Consider the following 21,165-nt stretch of genomic DNA (forward strand, 5'->3'; position numbering starts at 1 on the left):
CTCAGTCTCAAGCTTTTCACTTGACACCTTCACGCCACAAGCACATGGTTAGGGACAGCTTGATTTAGCCGCTTAGGCCAGGATTTTATTCCTTTGGGCCCTCCTATCCATTAATGCTCAAATCCTTGGATCCTCTTTTACCCTTGCCTTTTGGTTTAAAGGGTTATTGACTTTTTCTGCTTGCTTTTTCTTTTTCTTTCTCTTCTTTTTTTTTCCTTTATTTTTTGCATTTTTTTTCGCAAGCTTTGTGTTTCACTGCTTTTTCTTGCTTCAATAATCAATTATATGATTTTTCAGATTATCAATAACATTTCTCTTTTTTCATTATTCTTTCAAGAGCCAACAATTTTAACATTCATAAACTTCACTATAAAAAATATGCACTGTTCAAGCATTCACTCAGAAAACAAAAAGTATCGCCACCACATCAAAATAATTAAACTATTTTCAAGATAGAATTCGAAATTCATGTACTTCTTTTTCTTTTTCAGAAAACATTTTTCATTTAAGAAAGGTGAAGGATTCATGGAATCATTCATAGCTTTAAGACATAGACACTAAACACTTATGATCATGTCATAAAGACAAAAAACATAGACAGAACATAAGGCATAGAAACCAAAAAACTGAAAAATAAGAACAAGGAAATTAAAGAACGGGTCCACCTTAGTGATGGCGGCTAGTTCTTCCTCTTGAAGATCCTATGGAGTGCTTCAGCTCCTCAATATCTCTTCCTTGCCTTTGTTGCTCTTCCCTCATGGCTCTTGTTGAGGTCCATGAGTGGGCTCTCTTGTTTGCTCCATCCTTTTTCTAGTGATGGACTTTTGAGATGAATCTCTCCATCTCCCATGACTCGGAGTTGGAAGCAACTGCCTTCCCTTTCCTCTTCCTAGAGGTTTCTCCGGCCTTAGGTGCCATTAATAGTTATGGAAAAACAAAAAGCAGAGCTTTTTTCCACACCAAACTTAAAAGGTTTGCTCGTCCTCAAACAAAAATAAGATAGAAGGGAGTAGAAGAAGAAGAAATGGAGGAGATAGAGGGGAGTAGTGAATTCGGCCAAGGGGGTTGAAGTGTTTATGATGTGTGAAATTGAAGGTGGTAAGGAGGGGTATTTATAGGGTAAGAGAGAGAGGGAATTCGTGTAAGAGGGGGTTGGGTTTGGGAGGGAAATGTTTTGAATTTGAATGGTGAGGTAGGTGGGGTTTTATGATGGATGGATGTGAGTGGTGAAGAGATTATAGGGAAGAGGGTAGGACTTGATAGGTGAATGGTATTTGGGGAAGAGGTATTGATGTGATTGGTCAAGGGTATTTGGGAAAGAGTGTTATGGAGAGGTGTGAAGAGGAGAGAGAGTGAGTTGGGGTAGTGGGGATCCTGTGGGATCCACAGATCCTTAGGTGTCAAGGAATTCTGGTCCCTGTACCATTCTGGCGTTTAAATGCCCTCTGTGTGCCATTCCTGGCATTTAACGCCAACTCTGCTACCTTTTCTGGCATTAAATGCCAGGCTGATGCCCCTTTCTAGCGTTTAACACCCACCAGACACCCTTTTCTGGCGTTAAATACCAGTCTGTCTGCCAATTCTGGCGTTTAATGCCAGCCAGATACCAGACACCCTTTTTTGGCGTTAAACGCCAGTCTGTCTGCCAATTCTGGCATTTAACGCCCAGAATGCTGCTAGACTGGGCGTTAAACGCCCATTCTGCTATCCTTACTGGCGTTTAAACGCCAGTAAGCCTGTCCTCCAGGGTGTGCTATTTTTTATCCTGTTTTTGATTCCGCTTTAATTCTGCAGCTGTTTTTATGACTTCACATGATTATCTACCTAAAGAAAACATAACATGACAATGGAAAACAAATGTCTATAAAATTAAATAATTAAATAACATTGGGTTGCCTCTCAATAAGCACTTCTTTAATGTCAATAGTTTGACAGTGAGCTCTTAGAGAGCTTCACAGAGACTCAGAGCTTAATGGTGGCCTCCCAACACCAAACTTAGAAGTTGAGTGTGGGGGCTCTGTTTGACTCTGTATTGAGAGAAGCTTTTCATGCTTCCTCTCCATGGTTACAGAAGAAGATCCTTGAGCCTTAAACACAAGGTAGTCCTCATTCAATTGAAGGACTAACTCTCCTCTGTCTACATCAATCACAGCCCTTGCTGTGGCCAGGAAGGGTCTTCCAAGGATGATGGATTCATCCTCTTCCTTCCTAGTGTCTAGGATTATGAAGTCAGCAGGGATGTACAGGCCTTTAACCTTCACTAAGACATCCTCTACAAGTCCATAAGCCTGTTTCATTGATTTATCTGCCATCTCTAATGAGATTCTTGCGGCTTGTACCTCAAAGATCCCTAGTTTCTCCATTACAGAGAGTGGCATGAGGTTTATTCCTGACCCCAGGTCACACAGAGCCTTTTCAAAGGTCATGGTGCCTATGGTGCAAGGTATTAAGAACTTTCCGGGATCCGATTTCTTTTGAGGTAATTTTTTCTAAACCAAGGTATTCAGTTCCTTAATGAGCAATGGAGGTTCATCCTCCCAAGTCTCATTATCAAATAACTTGGCATTCAGCTTCATGATTGCTCCTAGATACTGAGCAACTTGCTCTTCAATAATATCTTCATCTTCTTCAGAGGAAGAATACTCATCAGAGCTTATGAATGGCAACAGTAAGTTTATTGGAATCTCTATGGTCTCTATATGAGCCTCAGATTCCTTTGGTTCCTCAATAGGAAACTCCTTAATGGTTAGTGGACGTCCAGCAAGGTCTTCCTTACTGGAAATCACTGCCTCTTCCTCCTTTATAGGTTCGGCCACTTTGGTTATAGTTATGGCCTTGCACTCTCTTTTGGGATTTTCTTCTGTATTGCTTGAGAGAATACTAGGAGGGATTTCAGTAACTCTTTTACTCAGCTGACCCACTTGTGCCTCCAAATTTTTGATGGAGGACCTTGTTTTAGTCATGAAACTGAGAGTGGTCATCTTAGATAGATCAAAGACTATGGTTGCTAAGTCAGAGTGGCTCTGCTTAGAATTCTCTGTCTGTTGCTCAGAAGATGATGGAAAAGGCTTGCTATTGCCAAACTTATTTCTCCCACCATTATTATTGAAGCCTTGATTAGGCTTCTGCTGATCCTTCCATGAGAAATTTGGATGATTTCTCCATGAAGGATTATAGGTGTTTCCATAGGATTCTCCCATGTAATTCACCTCTTCCATTGCAGGATTCTTAGGGTCATAAGTTTCTCCTTCAGAGGAGGCTTCTTTAGTACTGCCGAATGCAGCTTGTATTCCAGTCAAATTCTAAGAAATCATATTGACTTACTGAGTTAATATTTTATTCTGAGCCAATATGGCATTCAGAGTGTCAATCTCAAGAACTCCTTTTTTCTGAGTCATCCCATTATTCACAGGATTTCTTTCAGAAGTATACATGAACTGGTTATTTACAACCATTTCAATGAGTTCCTGGGCTTCTGTAGGTGTTTTCTTCAGATGAAGAGATCCACCAGCAGAGTGGTCCAATGACATCTTGGACAATTCAGACAGACCATCATAGAATATACATAAGATGCTCCATTCTGAAAGCATGTCAGAAGGACACCTTCTGATAAATTACTTGTACCTTTCCCAAGCTTCATAGAGGGATTCACCCTCCTTTTGTCTGAAGATTTGGACTTCCACTCTAAGCTTGCTCAACTTTTGAGGTGAAAAGAATTTGGCCAAGAAAGCATTGACTAACTTTTCCCAAGAGTTCAGGCTTTCTTTAGGTTGTGAGTCCAACCATATCCTAGCTCTGTCTCTTACAGCAAAGGGGAAAAGCAGAAGTCTGTAGACCTCAGGATTAACCCCATTGGTCTTAACAGTATTACAGATTTGCAAAACTTCAGCTAAAATCTGATGAGGATCTTCCAATGAAAGTCCATGAAACTTGCAATTCTGCTGCATTAGAGAAACTAATTGAGGCTTAAGCTCAAAGTTGTTTGCTCCAATTGCAGAAATTGAGATGCTTTTTTCCATAGAAGTTGGAAGTTGGTGCAGTAAAGTCACCAAGCACCTTCCTTGCATCTCCACCATTGTTGTTGGGTTCGGCTGCCATGTCTGCTTCTTTTTCAAAAATTTCTATAAAGTCCTCTCCGGAGTGTTATGCTTTAGCTTCTCTTAGCTTCCTCTTCAGAGTCCTTTCAGGTTCAGGATCAGCTTCAACAATGATGTCCTTATCCTTGTTCCTGCTCATATGAAAAAGAAGAGAACAAAGAGGGAAGAGGAATCCTCTATGTCACAGTATAGAGATTCCTTTATATGAGTAGAAGAATGGAAGAATAGAAAATTGAGGTAGAGAGGGAATAAGAGGAATTCGAACACAAAGAGAGGGAGAGGGTTCGAATTATGAGTAGAAGAGAAGTGTTAGTAAATAAATAAAATAAATATAAAGAGATGAGAGAGAGAGAGTATTCGAATATTAATTAAAATAAAAGAAAAATATTTTTGTTTTTATTTTAATTATAAGTTAGAATTCAAAATTTAAGAAAAGAAATAAAATAAAATTAGAATTTAAAACAATTAGTTAATTAAAAAGAATTTTGAAAAAGTGGTTAGTGGTTTTCGAAAATTAGAAGTGGAAAAGTAGTTAGGTGATTTTGAAAAAGATAAGAAATAGTAAACTTTTTAAAATTAAAACAAACAAGTCAAGTGGTTAATTGCAAAAGATTTGAAAATAAACTTTGAAAAGATAAGAAGTTAGAAAAAGATTTTTGAAATTAAGTTTTGAAAAAGATATGATTGAAATTTATTTTGAAAAAGATTTGAAAAAGAAATTTAAAAAGATTTGATTTTGAAAATTAAAGTTGATGACTTGACTAACAATAAACTAAAAGATATGATTCTAGAATTTAAAGATTGAACCTTTCTTAACAGGAAAGTAACAAAATTGAAATTTTAGAATCAAAACATTAATTGTTAGTAAATTTTTCGAAAATGTGAAATAAAAATAAGAAAAATATTTTGAAAATTCATTTAAGAAATTCGAAAATATTAAGAAAAAAAATGAAAAAGATTTGATTTTTGAAAAAAAGATTTGAAGAGATAAAATTTTTAAATTGAAATTTGACTTGACTAACAAGAAACAACTAAATTTTAAAATTTTTTGACTAAGTCCACCCAAATTTTCGAAATTTATGAGTAAAATAAGGGAAAGATATTATTTTTGATTTTTTTGAATTAATGAAGAAAGAGAAAAACAACAAAATGACATAAAACATAAGAATTTAAGATAAAAACAAATAATGTATGCAAGAACATTTTGAATGTTCAAGATGAACACCAAGAATACTTTGAAGATCATGATGAACATCAAGAACATATTTTTGAAGATTTTTAAGAAAAGAAAGACATGCAAGACACCAAACTTAAGAACTTTTGTACTAGAGACACTAACAATTTAAAAATACATATGAAAAACAAGAAAAGACACAAAACAAGAAAAATCAAAGATCAAACAAGGAAAATCATCAAGAACAACTTGAAGATCATGAAGAACATAATGCATGAATTTTCAAAAATTTTAAGAAAATAAAAATATGCAATTGACACCAAACTTTAAAACTTGACAAAAGCCTCAAACAAGAAACACAAATTTTTTTTTTGGTTTTATGATTTTATTAAAATTTTTTTTGTATATTTTTTTCGAAATTATTTTGGAAAAAAAAATAAAGAAATTCAAAATTTTTAATAAGAATTCCAGGATTCGTGCAATGTTAGTCTAAAGTTTCGGTCCAACATGGCCAAATAGCCAGCCAAGTTTTAGCATAACAAATATAGACATGTCCTTTCTACAATGGAAAGTCTAAAGCCTCTATCCAAAAGATTAGACATGGCTTAACAGCCAGCCAGGCTTCAACACATCTCAAGAAACTCTAGAATTCATTCTTAAAAATTTTTATGAATTTTTCGAAAACTAATTTTTTTTGTTTATTTTTCAAATTTTTTTCGAAAATAAAAATAAAAAGCTTAAACATAAAATAAAATTACCCAATCTAAGTAACAAGATGAACCGTCAGTTGTCCAAACTCGAACAATCCCCGGCAACGGCGCCAAAAACTTAGTGCACGAAATTGTGATCACACTTTTCACATCTCCGCACAACAAACTAGCAAGTGCACTGGGTCGTCCAAGTAATACCTTACATGAGTAAAGGTCGATCCCACGGAGATTGTCGGCTTGAAGCAAGCTATGGTCATCCTGTAAATCTTAGTCAGGCGGATTCAAATGGTTATGTGGTTTTGATAATTAAAGATAAATAAAACATAAAATAAAATAAAGATACTTATGTAATTCATTGGTAGGAATTTTAGATAAGCGTTTGGAGATGCTTTATTGCTTCTGAACCTCTGCTTTCCTATTGTCTTCTTCCAATCATGCATGCTCCCTTCCATGGCAAGCTGTAGGATCCTCTCGGATGAAAAATACCAGGTACGGTTTCTTCACGGCTAATCAACTGTCAGATTTCTCGTCTCGGATGAAAAATACCAGGTACAGCTACCGCACGGCTAATCATCTGTCGGTTCTCACTAGCGTCGGAATAGGATCTCTCTATCCTTTTGCACACTGTCACTACGCCCAACATTCGCAAGTTTGAAGCTCGTCACAGTCATCCCTTCCCAAATTCTACTCGGAATACCACAGACAAGGTTTAGACTTTCCGGATCTCAGGAATGCTGCCAATTGGTTCTAGCCTATACCACGAAGATCCTAATCTCACGGACTCGGTCTGTAGATCAGAGACCCAAGAGAATATACTCCAACTATCGTTCAATGAATACGTTAAACATCATGTAGACCGCTTGTGGTTGTCAGGCACGCGGATTTTGGCTAAGCGAGTAACGAAGATAGTGGGTGATTGTCACGGGTCACCCATTCATTCTGATTTAACTGAATTAAGTACGAGATTATATCTTGGAGAAGAAGTTGGTGTGAATTGAAAGAGAAACAATAGTACTTGCATTAATTCATGAAGAACAGCAGAGCTCCGCACCTTAATCTATGAGGTGTAGAAACTCCACCGTAGAAAATATATAAGAAAAAAAGGTCTAGGCATGGCCGAATGGCCAGCCTTCAAATGTTCCAAGTCTAAGGACTAAACGTCCAGAGCTCTGTGAATACAATAGTAAAAAGTGCTATTTATATTAAACTAGTTACTAGGGATTACAGAAAATAAGTAACTAAGTGCGGGTAGTGCAAAAATCCACTTCCGGGGCCCACTTGGTGTGTGCTTGGGCTGAGCTTTGAAGCTTTCACGTGCATAGGCCATTCTTGGAGTTAAACGCCAGCTTGGGTGCCAGTTTGGGCGTTTAACTCCAGTTCTGGTGCCAGTTCCGGCATTTTACTCCAGAAAAGGGTCTCTGGCCGGCGTTTAGATGCCAGTTTGGGCCATCAAATCACGAGCAAAGTATGGACTATTATATATTGCTGGAAATCTCATGATGTCTACGTTCCAACGCAATTAAGAGCGCGCCAATTGGGCTTCTGTAGCTCCATAAAATCCACTTCGAGTGCAGGAGGGTCAGAATCCAACAGCATCTGCAGTCCTTTCTCAGCCTCTGAATAAGATTTTTGCTCAGGTCCCTCAATTTCAGCCAGAAAATACCTGAAATTACAGAAAAATACACAAACTCATAGTAAAGTCCAGAAATGTTATTTTTTCATAAAAACTAATAAAAATATAATAAAAATTAACTAAAATATACTAAAAATTATGTAAAAATAATGCCAAAAAGGGTATAAATTATCCGCTCATCAGCAATCAAATCAAATATGAAATTCACGTTCTCTAACATAAGCATTCATGAAGACAATGACAGCTATTATCCGATTCGCACTGTTATCGGATCTGATAAGATCCACACTCTAAAAGGATCGGTATGGTTGTAGGATGCGACTAGTTTTTCATTGGTTTATGACAGATACCAATCTAAAAAGACCATTTTATCGATACTCTAAAAATATATTTGTCTCTTGAATATGATAGAAAATTAGAGAAAAATATGTTTAAAAGAAGGAAATGAATGAAAAAATAATCGTTCCATAGATTTATTTTTTTACAAAAAGAAATTAATATATATAAAAAATAAAAATAAAAATAAAAAATATGAAATTTTATTAATAGTTATAATATTAAATTCTTTTAAAAAATAATAATAGGTTAACTTTTGGTTTCTAAAATTATGATTTTTACTTATTAGCATCTTCTACATTATACTTTAATGACATTAATATATACTCAAAGTATAACTATTTAACTAATATAGGTAGATAAATTTTTATTTCTCTAATGCATTACTAAAATTAGAGTTTCTGTCCATTTTTATCATTGGATTAAAAAATTTTGTAAAATTTAATTTAGAAAAATTACTCTAAAAGATTTTTAAGAATATTTAATCATTAAAAAAAACTAACATAAAAATTATTAGGTAGGATTGGTTATTATCATATTTATAAAAATGATTTTATTAAAACTTAGAACGCATATGTAAAATATAGCTCACTTTATGACGAATATAAAATATATTATTATTATTATTATTATTATTATTATTATTATTATTATTATTATTATTATTTATACATGTTTTCAACTTAAATTTGTCACTTTTTGTTGTAAGGATTTAATTTTAATATTGTTGTTACACAGTGTGAATTGTTTTTTTGTTATTTACCTTATACAATTAAACTTGATTATAAAATTTTACGATAACAGACAGAATTAATACATTATAATAGAATTGAGTTCTTTTTATAATTTTCTAAAAATAATAAATTAAAAATATATTTCGGGTGTAAATTTTGAATCGAAAGAATACTTTATTTAAATATTTATAAATTTTATTATAAATATATATACCAACACGACAAGATTAGTATCTTCATTCTACTACCACTATATTTATTTATTAGTATTTAACTCTAAATTAAAATAGGTTTTTTTTTTTTTTTACTAAAGATAGAGAGACTCGAACCCGCAACTTTTTAGATGAGTATGGAGAGATTATGCCATTTGAGCTTTAACTCATTGGCAATTAAAATAGGGTTATCTTTATTTGATTTTAAAATAAATATATAATTAAAAATATATTAGTTGCTATGTTCAATTATCAAAAACCCTAATACTTAATATTTCATTTATGCATTTCACATTTTCTTCTTTTCCTTCTCCCTTCACTCACTTTCCAGAGCTCTCAAACCCCAACATACTTGACCATTATCGGTGCCGTTCACTCTTGTCAGACCTCATCTATTTACTGTCTCACTTTTCTAATGCCTTCCCATATCACGACAGTCTTCTATTCTCTTCCTCGTCCTGATCCAGCGAGGGTATCTTCTCCTCTGTTCTTGGAGTTAGCGCTCTTTTTTAGATGGCTAGGCTAGGGTAATGAAAGTTCTTTTCACCAGCAAAACAGGTATAGCTTTGATCAAAGGTAAAGGAAGGGAGTAATGGAATTGATAAAATTCAACATCAGGATCGGTTGCCGACCAGTCTTTTGACCAGATCCCCCTAAAAATCGTTCGTGCAGGTTTCCCTACATGTGGCTCACGCCATTCGAGATCTATCTAGAGAAATTTGAGCTTGATTGTTCCACGTAGTCGATTTGCTCAGTGCCCCCTATAAATAAAGTCCATAAGCTCGAGAAGAGAAGTCAAGCCTTCGATAAAGAGAGGTCCGTCCAAAAAAAAAAAAAAAAAGAGAGCTCCTTAGCAATGGTAGAAATTCCTCGAAGCAGCCAACTCTCACAAAAAATGATAATTAGAATTTGAATATCAGATCTTTAATTTGAATATGAGATCGTAAATTAAATTATCTTAATTATATTGTAGGACATCTTTATAAAAAAAATACTTGATTGAATTTGAATTTGAATATAAAAAAAAATTAGAATATCTTTATTATTTATTAGGATATCTTTATAAAAAATTAGATTTCTTCGTTATCTTTATTAGTTATCTCTATAAATAATAGTGTTTTTCGTGAGGTTTTAAACTTAAGCACTCTTTTTTCAAATAGCGCAAACCAGAGGAGCAAAGAGTATAAGTAAGGTAATCATGCTTGACTTTATTAAATAAAAATTGAGATTATTAGTCTTTTGTAATCTCTTTTTATTAGTTATTTTTTTAGTCTAATATGAATAGTAAAATTTATTTGGCTTGACAAGCACATGTAAGACCCAAAAATTCTGAAAAATCTTATTAAAAGCTAATTTCGATTTATTTATTCATTAGGTACTTTAATTTTAGAAATTATTTTATTAAAGATAATTAAAACAAATTTTGATTAATTGAGTTTAAAATAATTTAAGATTTTATTTGATTTTATAATTATCAAATTATTTTCTATATCTAAATTATAAAGTTTAGCAAACGTAAAATAATAAGAATTTTATATGATTTGGTTCAAATAATTGAGATTTCAAAATTTAATACTTTAATTTTTATAAACAAAGAAAATTAATTTTATTATCTTATATTTTAAATTAGAATACTTAAACTAAAGTCATTTATCAAATTGATAAATAAATAATTGATGAGCGGATAATTTATACGCTTTTTGACATTGTTTTTAGTATGTTTTTAGTAGGATCTAGTTTCTTTTAGGGATGTTTTCATTAGTTTTTATGTTAAATTCACATTTCTGGACTTTACTATGAGATTGTGTGTTTTTCTGTGATTTCAGGTATTTTCTGACTGAAATTGAGAGACTTGAGCAGAAATCAGATTCAGAGGTTGAAGAAGGACTGCTGATGCTGTTGGATTCTGACCTCCCTGCACTCAAAGTGGATTTTCTGGAGCTACAGAACTCGAAATGATGCGCTTCCAATTGCGTTGGAAAGTAGACATCCAGGGCTTTCCATCAATATATAATAGTCCATACTTTGGCTAAGAATAGATGACATAAACTGGCGTTCAACACCAGCTTTCTGCCCAAATCTGGTGTCCAGCGCCAGAAAAGGAGCCAAAACCAGAGTTGAACGCCCAAACTGGCACAAAAGCTGGCGTTCAACTCCAAGAAGGACCTCTACACGTGCAACACTCAAGCTCAGCCCAAGCACACACCAAGTGGGCCCCGGAAGTGGATTTATGCATCAATTACTTACTTCTGTAAACCCTAGTAACTAGTTTATTATAAATAGGACCTTCTACTATTGTATTAGGTATCTTTGATCAGTTGTATACAATCTTTGGACGCCTGGTTCTTAGATCAGAGGGGCTGGCCATCTCGGTCATGCCTGGACCTTTCACTTATGTAATTTTAATGGTAGAGTTTCTACACTCCATAGATTAAGGTGTGGAGCTCTGCTGTTCCTCAAAGATTAATGCAAAGTACTACTGTTTTCTATTCAACTCATCTTATTTCGCTTCTAAGATATTCATTCGCACTTCAACCTGAATGTGATGAACGTGACAATCATCATCATTCCCTATGAACGCGTGCCTGACAACCACTTCCGTTCTACATTAGATTGAATGAGTATCTCTTAGATCTCTTAATCGGAATCTTCGTGGCGTAAGCTAGAATGATGGCGGCATTCAAGAGAATCCAGAAAGTCTAAACCTTGTCTGTGGTATTCCGAGTAGGATTCAATGATTGAATGACTGTGACGAGCTTCAAACTCGCGAGTGCTGGGCGTTAGTGACAAACGCAAAAGGAGGGTGAATCCTATTCCAGCATGATCGAGAACCGACAGATGATTAGCCGTGCTGTGACAGAGCATGTGAGCATATTTTTCACTGAGAGGAGGGGATGTAGCCACTGACAATGGTGATGCCCTTGCATAAAGCCAGCCATGGAAAGGAGTAAGACTGATTGGATGAAGATAGCAGGAACGCAGAGGTTTAGAGGAACGAAAGCATCTCTATTCGCTTATCTGAAATTCTCACCAGTGATTTACATAAGTATTTCTATCCCTGTTTTATTATTTAATTTCGAAAACCCCATTACTATTTTATATCCGCCTGACTGAGATTTACAAGGTGACCATAGCTTGCTTCATACCAACAATCTCCGTGGGATTCGACCCTTACTCACGTAAGGTATTACTTGGACGACCCAGTGCACTTGCTGGTCAGTTACACGGAGTTGTGAACCATGGTACTGGCACCACGTTTTTGGAGCCATTGCCAGGGAAAGAAAGAGCGATGAATTTTATATAATTAAAGTGTAATCACGATTCCGCGTACCAAGTTTTTGGCGCCGTTGCCGGGGATTGTTCGAGTTTGGACAACTGACGGTTCATCCTGTTGCTCAAATTAGGTAATTTTCTTTTTGTTTTATTTTCAAAAATTTTTCAAAAATCTTTCAAAATTTTCTCCTTTGTTTTCGAAAAAAAAAAATTTTGTTTAATAAAAATGTTTTCAAAAATATAATTTTTCTTCAGAATTTTTAAGAATGAATTCTAGTGTTTCATGAAGTATGGCTGGCTGTGAAGCCATGTCTAATACGACTGTAGGGCATGTTAGACGTGTCATGTCTGAGTTACATACTAAAGCTTGGCTAGCTATTAAGCCAAGCCTGACCCTTTGATTGGAGCTTTAGAGCATAAGATTCCTGGAATTCATATTAAAAATTTTGGAATCCTTATTTTTCTTTTTTTAAAATGATTTTCGAAAAAAATTAAAGGAAAATGCAAAAAAAAAATTAATTAGAAAATCATAAAAATCAAAAATATTTTTGTGTTTCTTGTTTGAGTCATGTGTCATGTTATAAGTTTGGTGTCAATTGCATGTGCATCTTGCATTTTTCAAAAATTCATGAATTCATAGTGTTCTTCATGATCTTCAAGTTGTTCTTGGTAAGTCTTCTTGTTTGATCTTGATGATTTTTTTTGTTTCGTGTTGTATGGTGTTTTTCATATGCATTCTTGAATTCTTAGTGCCTAAGCATTAAAGATTTCTAAGTTTGGTGTCATGCATGTTTTCTTTGCATTAAAAATTTTCAAAAATATGTTCTTGGTGTTCATCTTGACATTCAAAGTGTTCTTGGTGTTCATCTTGACATTCATAGCATTCTTGCATGCATTCATTGTTTTGATCTAAAAATTTTCATGCATTGCATAATTTTCATGTTTTTCTCTCTCATCATAAAAAAATTCAAAAAAAAAATATCTTTCCCTTTTTCTCTCATCAAATTCGAAAATTTGAGTTGACTTTTCAAAAATTTTTAAAATCAAGTTGTTTCTTATGAGTCAAATCAAATTTTCAATTTGAAAATCTTATCTTTTTCAAAATCTTTTTAAAAAAATCAAATCTTTTCCAAAACTAATTTCAATCATATCTTTTCAAAAATATCTTCTTATCTCTTTCAAAAATTTGATTTCAAAATATCTTCTCTAACTTCCTAACTTCTTATCTTTTCAAAATTGATTTTCAAATTTGTTTCAACTAACTAACTAACTTTTTGTTTGTTTCTTAACTTTTTCAAAACTACCTAACTAACTCTCTCTCTCTCTCATTTTCGAAAAATATCTTCTCCCTTTTTCAAAATTTCTTTTTAATTTATTAATTATTTTAATTTTTAAATCTTAATTTTCGAAAATTACTAACATTTTTCATAAACTATTTTCAAAAATCACTAACTCTTTTTCAAAAATTATTTTCGAAAATTCCTTCTCTCTCATCTTATTCTATTTATTTATTCATCTACTAACATTTCATCTCACATCTCAACCCTCCTCACAGTTGTGTTTCTTCCATTATATTATATTCTTTGTCTCCCCCTCTTCTTCTACTCACACAGGGATCCCTATACTGTGGTATAAAGGATCCATATTATTATTATTATTATTTTTGTGCCCTCTTCTTTGTCATATGAGCAGGAGCAAGGACAAGAATATTCTTGTTGAAGCAGATCCAGAACCTGAAAGGACTCTGAAGAGAAAATTAAGAGAAGCTAAATTACAACAATCCAGAGATAACCTTTCAGAAATTTTCGAACAGGAAGAGGAGATGGCAGCCGAAAATAATAATAATGCAAGGAGGATGCTTGGTGACTTTACTGCACCTAATTCCAATTTACATGGAAGAAGCATCTCCATTCCTGCCATTGGAGCAAACAACTTTGAGCTGAAACCTCAATTAGTTTCTCTGATGCAGCAGAACTGCAAGTTTCATGGACTTCCATCTGAAGATCTTTTTCAGTTCTTAACTGAATTCTTGCAGATCTGTGATACTGTTAAGACTAATGGAGTAGATCCTGAAGTCTACAGGCTCATGCTTTTCCCTTTTGCTGTAAGAGACAGAGCTAGAGTGTGGTTGGATTCTCAACCCAAGGATAGCCTGAACTCTTGGGATAAGCAGGTCAAGGCTTTCTTAGCCAAGTTCTTTCCTCCTCAAAAGCTGAGCAAGCTTAGAGTGGATGTTCAAACCTTCAGACAGAAAGAAGGTGAATCCCTCTATGAAGCTTGGGAGAGATACAAAGGACTGACCAAAAAGTGTCCTTCTGACATGCTTTCAGAATGGACCATCCTGGATATATTCTATGATGGTTTATCTGAGCTATCAAAGATGTCACTGGACACTTCTGCAGGTGGATCCATTCACCTAAAGAAAACGCCTGCAGAAGCTCAAGAACTCATTGACATGGTTGCTAATAACCAGTTCATGTACACTTCTGAAAGGAATCCTGTGAGTAATGGGACGCCTATGAAGAAGGGAGTTCTTGAAGTTGATACTCTGAATGCCATATTGGCTCAGAATAAAATATTGACTCAGCAAGTCAATATGATTTCTCAGAGTCTGCATGGAATGCAAGCTGCATCCAACAGTACTCAAGAGGCTTCTTATGAAGAAGAAGCTTATGATCCTGAGAACCCTGCAATAGCAGAGGTGAATTACTTAGGTGAACCTTATGGAAACACCTATAACTCATCATGGAGAAATCATCCAAATTTCTCATGAAAGGATCAAAAGCCTCAACAAGGCTTTAATAATGGTGGAAGAAATAGGTTTAACAATGGTAAACCTTTTCCATCATCCACTCAGCAACAGACAGAGAACTCTGAACAAAATACTTCTAATTTGGCAAACTTAGTCTCTGATCTGTCTAAGGCCACTGTAAGTTTCATGAATGAAACAAGATCTTCCATTAGAAATCTGGAAGCACAAGTGGGCCAGCTGAGTAAAAGGATCACTGAAATCCCTCCCAGTACTCTCCCAAGCAATACAGAAGAGAACCCAAAAGGAGAGTGCAAGGCCATTGACATAAGCACCATGGCCGAACCTACAAGGGGAGTGGAGGACGTGAATCCCAAGAAGGAAGACCTCCTGGGACGTCCAGTGATCAATAAGGAGCTTCCCTCTGAGGAACCAAAGGACTCTGAGGCTCATCTAGAGACCATAGAGATTCCATTGAACCTCCTTATGCCCTTCATGAGCTCTGATGAGTATTCCTCTTCTGAAGAGAATGAGGATGTTACTGAAGAGCAAACTGCCAAGTTTCTTGGTGCAATCATGAAGCTGAATGCCAAATTATTTGGCATTGATACTTGGGAAGTTGAGCCTCCCTTGTTCATCAATGAACTAAGTGATCTGGATCAACTGACATTGCCTCAGAAGAAACAGGATCCTGGAAAGTTCATAATACCTTGTACCATAGGCACCATGATCTTTAAGGCTCTGTGTGACCTTGGTTCAGGAATAAACCTCATGCCCCTCTCTGTAATAGAGAAACTGGGAATCTATGGGGTGCAAGCTGCTAAAATCTCATTAGAGATGGCAGACAGTTCAAGAAAATAGGCTTATGGACAAGTAGAGGACGTGTTAGTAAGGGTTGAAGGCCTTTACATCCCTGCTGATTTCATAGTCCTGGATACTGGAAAGGAAGAGGATGAATCCGTCATCCTAGGAAGACCTTTCCTGGCCACAGCAAGAGCTGTGATTGATGTTGACAGAGGTGAAATAGTCCTTCAATGGAATGAGGACTCCCTTGTGTTTAAAACTCAAGGATCTCCCTCTGCAACCATGGAGAGGAAGCATGAAAAGCTTCTCTCAAAGCAGAGTCAACCCAAGCCCCCACAGTCAAACTCTAAGTTTGGTGTTGAACTCCCATATCCAAACTCTAAGTTTGGTGTTGGAGAGTTTCAACAATGCTCTGAACATCTGTAAGGCTCCATGAGAGCCCACTGTCAAGCTATTGACATTAAAGAAGCGCTTGTTAGGAGGCAACCCAATGTTTATTTATCTAATTTTTATTTTCATTGTTTTTCTTGTCTTTATAGGTTCATGATCATGTGGAGTCACAAAATAAATAGAAAAATTGAAAACAGAATAAAAAACAGCAGAAGAAAAATCACACCCTGGAGGAGCATCTGTCTGGCGTTCAGCGCCAGAACAGAGCATGGTTCTGGCGCTGAACGCCCAAAATGGGCAACTTCTGGGCGCTGAATGCCAGAACAGGCATGGTTCTGGCGTTCAACACCAGAAATGGCACACAAATGGGCGTTGAACGCCCAAAATGGCCACCAACCTGGCGCTGAACGCCCAGAGTTGTGTGCAAAGGCATTTTTACATGCCTAATGGGTGCAGGGATGTAAATGCCTTGACACCTCAGGATCTGTGGACCCCACAGGATCCCCACCTACCTCATCATCTCTCTTTCCATTCATGATCATCCCTTCTGTTTTCCATTTACCACTCACATCCATACACCCACTACCTTCAAAATTCAACATCTCTCTCCCATCCAATCTCACCCATATGGCCGAATACACACACCCATCCATCTCCTCCATATCTTCTTCTTCTTCTTCTATTCTTTCTTCTTTTGCTCGAGGGCGAGCAACATTCTAAGTTTGGTGTGGTAAAAGCATAGCTTTTTTGTTTTTTCCATAACCATTGATGGCACCTAAGGCCAGAGAAACCTCTAGAAAGAGGAAAGGGAAGACAAAAGCTTCCATCAAAGGGTCTATAGCTCAGTGGTAGAATATTTGACTGCAAATCAAGAAGATCCCTGAGATACCTCAGGGGATACATTTTCTTCCACACAATTATTGGAAGCAACTAAGGGTGGAATATCAAGAGCACTCCATCATGCTCCATGAAATAAGAGAAGATCAAAAAGCAATGAGGGAGGAGCAACAAAGACAAGGAAGAGACATAGAAGAGCTCAAGGACATCATTGGTTCCTCAAGAAGGAAACGCCACCATCACTAAGGTGGATTCATTACTTGTTCTTATTTCTTCTGTTTTTCGTTTTCTATGTTATGTGCTTATCTATGTTTGTATCTTCATTACATGATCATTAGTAGTTAGTAACTATGTCTTAAAGTTATGAATGTCCTATGAATCCATCACCTCTCTTAAATAAAAACTGTTTTAATTCAAAAGAACAAGAAGTACATGAGTTTCGAATTTATCCGTGAACTTAGCTTAATTATATTGACGTGGTGGCAATGCTTCTTGTTTTTTGAATGTATGCTTGAACAGTGCATATGTCTTTTGAAGTTGTTGTTTAAGAATGTTAAATATGTTGGCTCTTGAAAGAATGATGACTAGGAGACATGTTATTTGATAATCTGAAAAATCATAAAAATGATTCTTGAAGCAAGAAAAAGCAGCAAAGAACAAAGCTTGCAGAAAAAAAAATAGGCGAAAAAAAAAATAAAAAGAAAAAGTAAAAGCAAGCAGAAAAAGCCAAAAGCTCTTAAAACCAAGAGGTAAGAGCAAAAAGCCAATAACCCTTAAAACCAAAAGGCAAGGGCAAATAAAAAGGATCCCAAAGCTTTGAGCATCAGTGGATAGGAGGGCCTAAAGGAATAAAATCCTGGTCTAAGCGGCTAAACCAAGCTGTCCCTAACCATGTGCTTGTGGCGTGTAGGTGTCAAGTGAAAACTTGAGACTGAGCGATTAAAGTCAAGGTCCAAAGCAAAAAAAAAAAAAGAGTGTGCTTAAGAACCCTGGACACCTCTAATTGGGGACTTTAGCAAAGCTGAGTCACAATCTAAAAAGGTTCACCCAATTATGTGTCTGTGGCATTTATGTATCCGGTGGTAATACTGGAAAACAAAGTGCTTAGGGCCACGGCCAAGACTCATAAAGAAGCTGTGTTCAAGAATCATCATACTGAACTAGGAGAATCAATAACACTATCTGAACTCTGAGTTCCTATAGATGCAAATCATTCTGAACCTCAATGGATAGAGTGAGATGCCAAAACTATTCAAGAGGCAAAAAGCTATAAGTCCCGCTCATTTGATTGAAGCTATATTTCATTGATAGTTTGGAATTTATAGTATATTCTCTTCTTTTTATCCTATTTGATTTTCAGTTGCTTGGGGACAAGCAACAATTTAAGTTTGGTGTTGTGATGAGCGGATAATTTATACGCTTTTTGACATTGTTTTTAGTATGTTTTTAGTAGGATCTAGTTACTTTTAGGGATGTTTTCATTAGTTTTTATGTTAAATTCATATTTCTGGACTTTACTATGATATTGTGTGTTTTTCTGTGATTTCAGGTATTTTCTGACTGAAATTGAGGGACTTGAGCAGAAATCAGATTCAGAGGTTGAAGAATGACTGCTGATGCTGTTGGATTCTGACCTCCCTGCACTCAAAGTGGATTTTCTGGAGCTACAGAACTCGAAATGACACGCTTCAAATTGCGTTGGAAAGTAGACATCCAGGGCTTTCCAGAAATATATAATAGTTCATACTTTGGCTAAGAATAGATGACGTAAACTGGCGTTCAACGCCAGCTTTCTGCCCAAATCTGGCGTCCAGCGCCAGAAAAGGAGCCAAAACCAGAGTTGAACGCCCAAACTGGCACAAAAGCTGGTGTTCAACTCCAAGAAGGACCTCTACACGTGCAACACTCAAGCTCAGCCCAAGCACACACCAAGTGGGCCCCGAAAGTGGATTTATGCATCAATTACTTACTTCTGTAAACCCTAGTAGCTAGTTTATTATAAATAGGACCTTCTACTATTGTATTAGGTATCTTTGATCAGTTGTATACAATCTTTGGACGCCTGGTTCTTAGATCAGAGGGGCTGGCCATCTCAGCCATGCCTGGACCTTTCACTTATGTAATTTTAACGGTTGAGTTTCTACACTCCATAGATTAAGGTGTGGAGCTCTGCTGTTCCTCAAAGATTAATGCAAAGTACTACTATTTTCTATTCAACTCATCTTATTTCGCTTCTAAGATATTCATTCGCACTTCAACCTGAATGTGATGAACGTGACAATCATCATCATTCCCTATGAACGTGTGCCTGACAACCACTTCCGTTCTACATTAGATTGAATGAGTATCTCTTAGATCTCTTAATCAGAATCTTCGTGGCGTAAGCTAGAATGATGGCGGCATTCAAGAGAATCCGGAAAGTCTAAACCTTGTCTGTGGTATTCCGAGTAGGATTCAATGATTGAATGACTGTGACGAGCTTCAAACTCGCGAGTGCTGGGCGTTAGTGACAAACGCAAAAGGAGGGTGAATCCTATTCCAGCATGATCGAGAACCGACAGATGATTAGCCGTGCTGTGACAGAGCATGTGAGCATATTTTTCACTGAGAGGAGGGGATGTAGCCGCTGACAACGGTGATGCCCTTGCATAAAGCCAGCCATGGAAAGGAGTAAGACTGATTGGATGAAGATAGCAGGAACGCAGAGGTTTAGAGGAATGAAAGCATCTCTATTCGCTTATCTGAAATTCTCACCAGTGATTTACATAAGTATTTCTATCCCTGTTTTATTATTTAATTTCGAAAACCCCATTACTATTTTATATCCACCTGACTGAGATTTACAAGGTGACCATAGCTTGCTTCATACCAACAATCTCCGTGGGATTCGACCCTTACTCACGTAAGGTATTACTTGGACGACCCAGTGCACTTGCTGGTCAGTTACACGGAGTTGTGAACCATGGTACTGGCACCACGTTTTTGGAGCCATTGCCAGGGAAAGAAAGAGCGATGAATTTTATATAATTAAAGTGTAATCACGATTCTGCGTACCAATAATATTTTTAAATTTTTAAGGGATTAAATTAGATTTCAAATTTATACAATATACTCTAATTTATTAAAATTCACCAAACCCCAATTTACCCAAAATTCCTAATTTCACTTTTGTCCCAAATTAAACCCTGATTCTCAAATTAAACCCCACAAACCCTAACCTCCACTGCCTCACCACCACTCATCCACCGCCATACCCCTTCCCAGATACACACACACAACTCACAAACACACGCACCCATAAGAAAGAAAAAGAAAACAGAAAGGGAAGGAGAGAAGAAGGGAAAGGGAGAAGAGGAAGGAAGAGTGTCGACGGAGGAAAGGGGGACCGTCGCCACCTTTCGTCGCGTCGCCACCACGCCATGTCGCCATCAGAAACAGAACCACGAAGGAGAAAGATGCGAGCAGGAGCCGACGAGAGAGAGAGAAGGAGAGAGAGAGAGAGAGAGAGAGAGAGAGGGGAACGGTGACGTTGCTATTGCCGCCGTCGATGAGTTACTATCGCCGTTGGAAACCAGATCCAAAGCGAGACGCGATGACGAGAAAAGGGAGGAGCTACAGCCGCCGTGCCTGGTCTCTGTTGCCACTGAGCTTCGACCGCCACCATTCCTGTCGCCGTCAAGCCATTCGATCAGTGCCGCCCAAGCTCCTGCCACCACTATTGTTGATGAAGCTCACTGGAGTTGCTGGAGGCTGCTGTTGCTCTATCTGGTTCTGTTTTGAGTTGCGCGACCGTGTCTGTGGCTGCCAGGGACGGTGTTGTGGCTGCTAGAGTTATCATTGGAGCTACTGCTGCTTCGTTCCTGGTTCCTTTTTGTGTAGTAGGTCTTTTGCTCTGAAAACCTCTCTTTGTCGCCATTCTGTTATAGATTATTGAGTTTTGCATGATGATTTTATGTCAGGGTTGAGTTACTGTTATTAGTTGGTGCCCTTGTGGCTATTACCGCTGTGGAACGTAGTCGGAGTTGACGCCGTTATTTTTGGGCCGAGGGTAAAAGGTTTCCTTTAACGCGTTGGTTCGACTTTTCGAGGTAGGGGTGTTTTCTAAAAATTTTATTTTATATTCTGGAATTGTTATAAATGGATATGGATATGATAAATACAATTTCTGGTGATTATGTAAGTCTTATGTATTGTCTGGCTGTTTTGGATGAATATG

General features: G+C 36.6%; 2 non-coding genes across 2 annotated transcripts; one reads left to right on the top strand and one right to left on the bottom strand.

Annotated features, from left to right (window-relative positions):
• The first annotated feature begins 3,584 nt into the window (after positions 1-3,584).
• On the top strand, positions 3,585-3,692 carry LOC148547304 (small nucleolar RNA R71). The gene has a single exon (XR_015897623.1). It is a non-coding gene; the product is annotated as a small nucleolar RNA R71 (small nucleolar RNA).
• A 10,695-nt stretch (positions 3,693-14,387) lies between these two features.
• On the bottom strand, positions 14,388-14,495 carry LOC148547305 (small nucleolar RNA R71). The gene has a single exon (XR_015898826.1). It is a non-coding gene; the product is annotated as a small nucleolar RNA R71 (small nucleolar RNA).
• Positions 14,496-21,165: the final 6,670 nt, after the last annotated feature.

Source organism: Arachis ipaensis, chromosome B8 (assembly GCF_059453495.1).
Source record: "Arachis ipaensis isolate K30076 ecotype BB chromosome B8, ASM5945349v1, whole genome shotgun sequence".
Classification (NCBI taxonomy): Eukaryota; Viridiplantae; Streptophyta; class Magnoliopsida; order Fabales; family Fabaceae; genus Arachis; species Arachis ipaensis.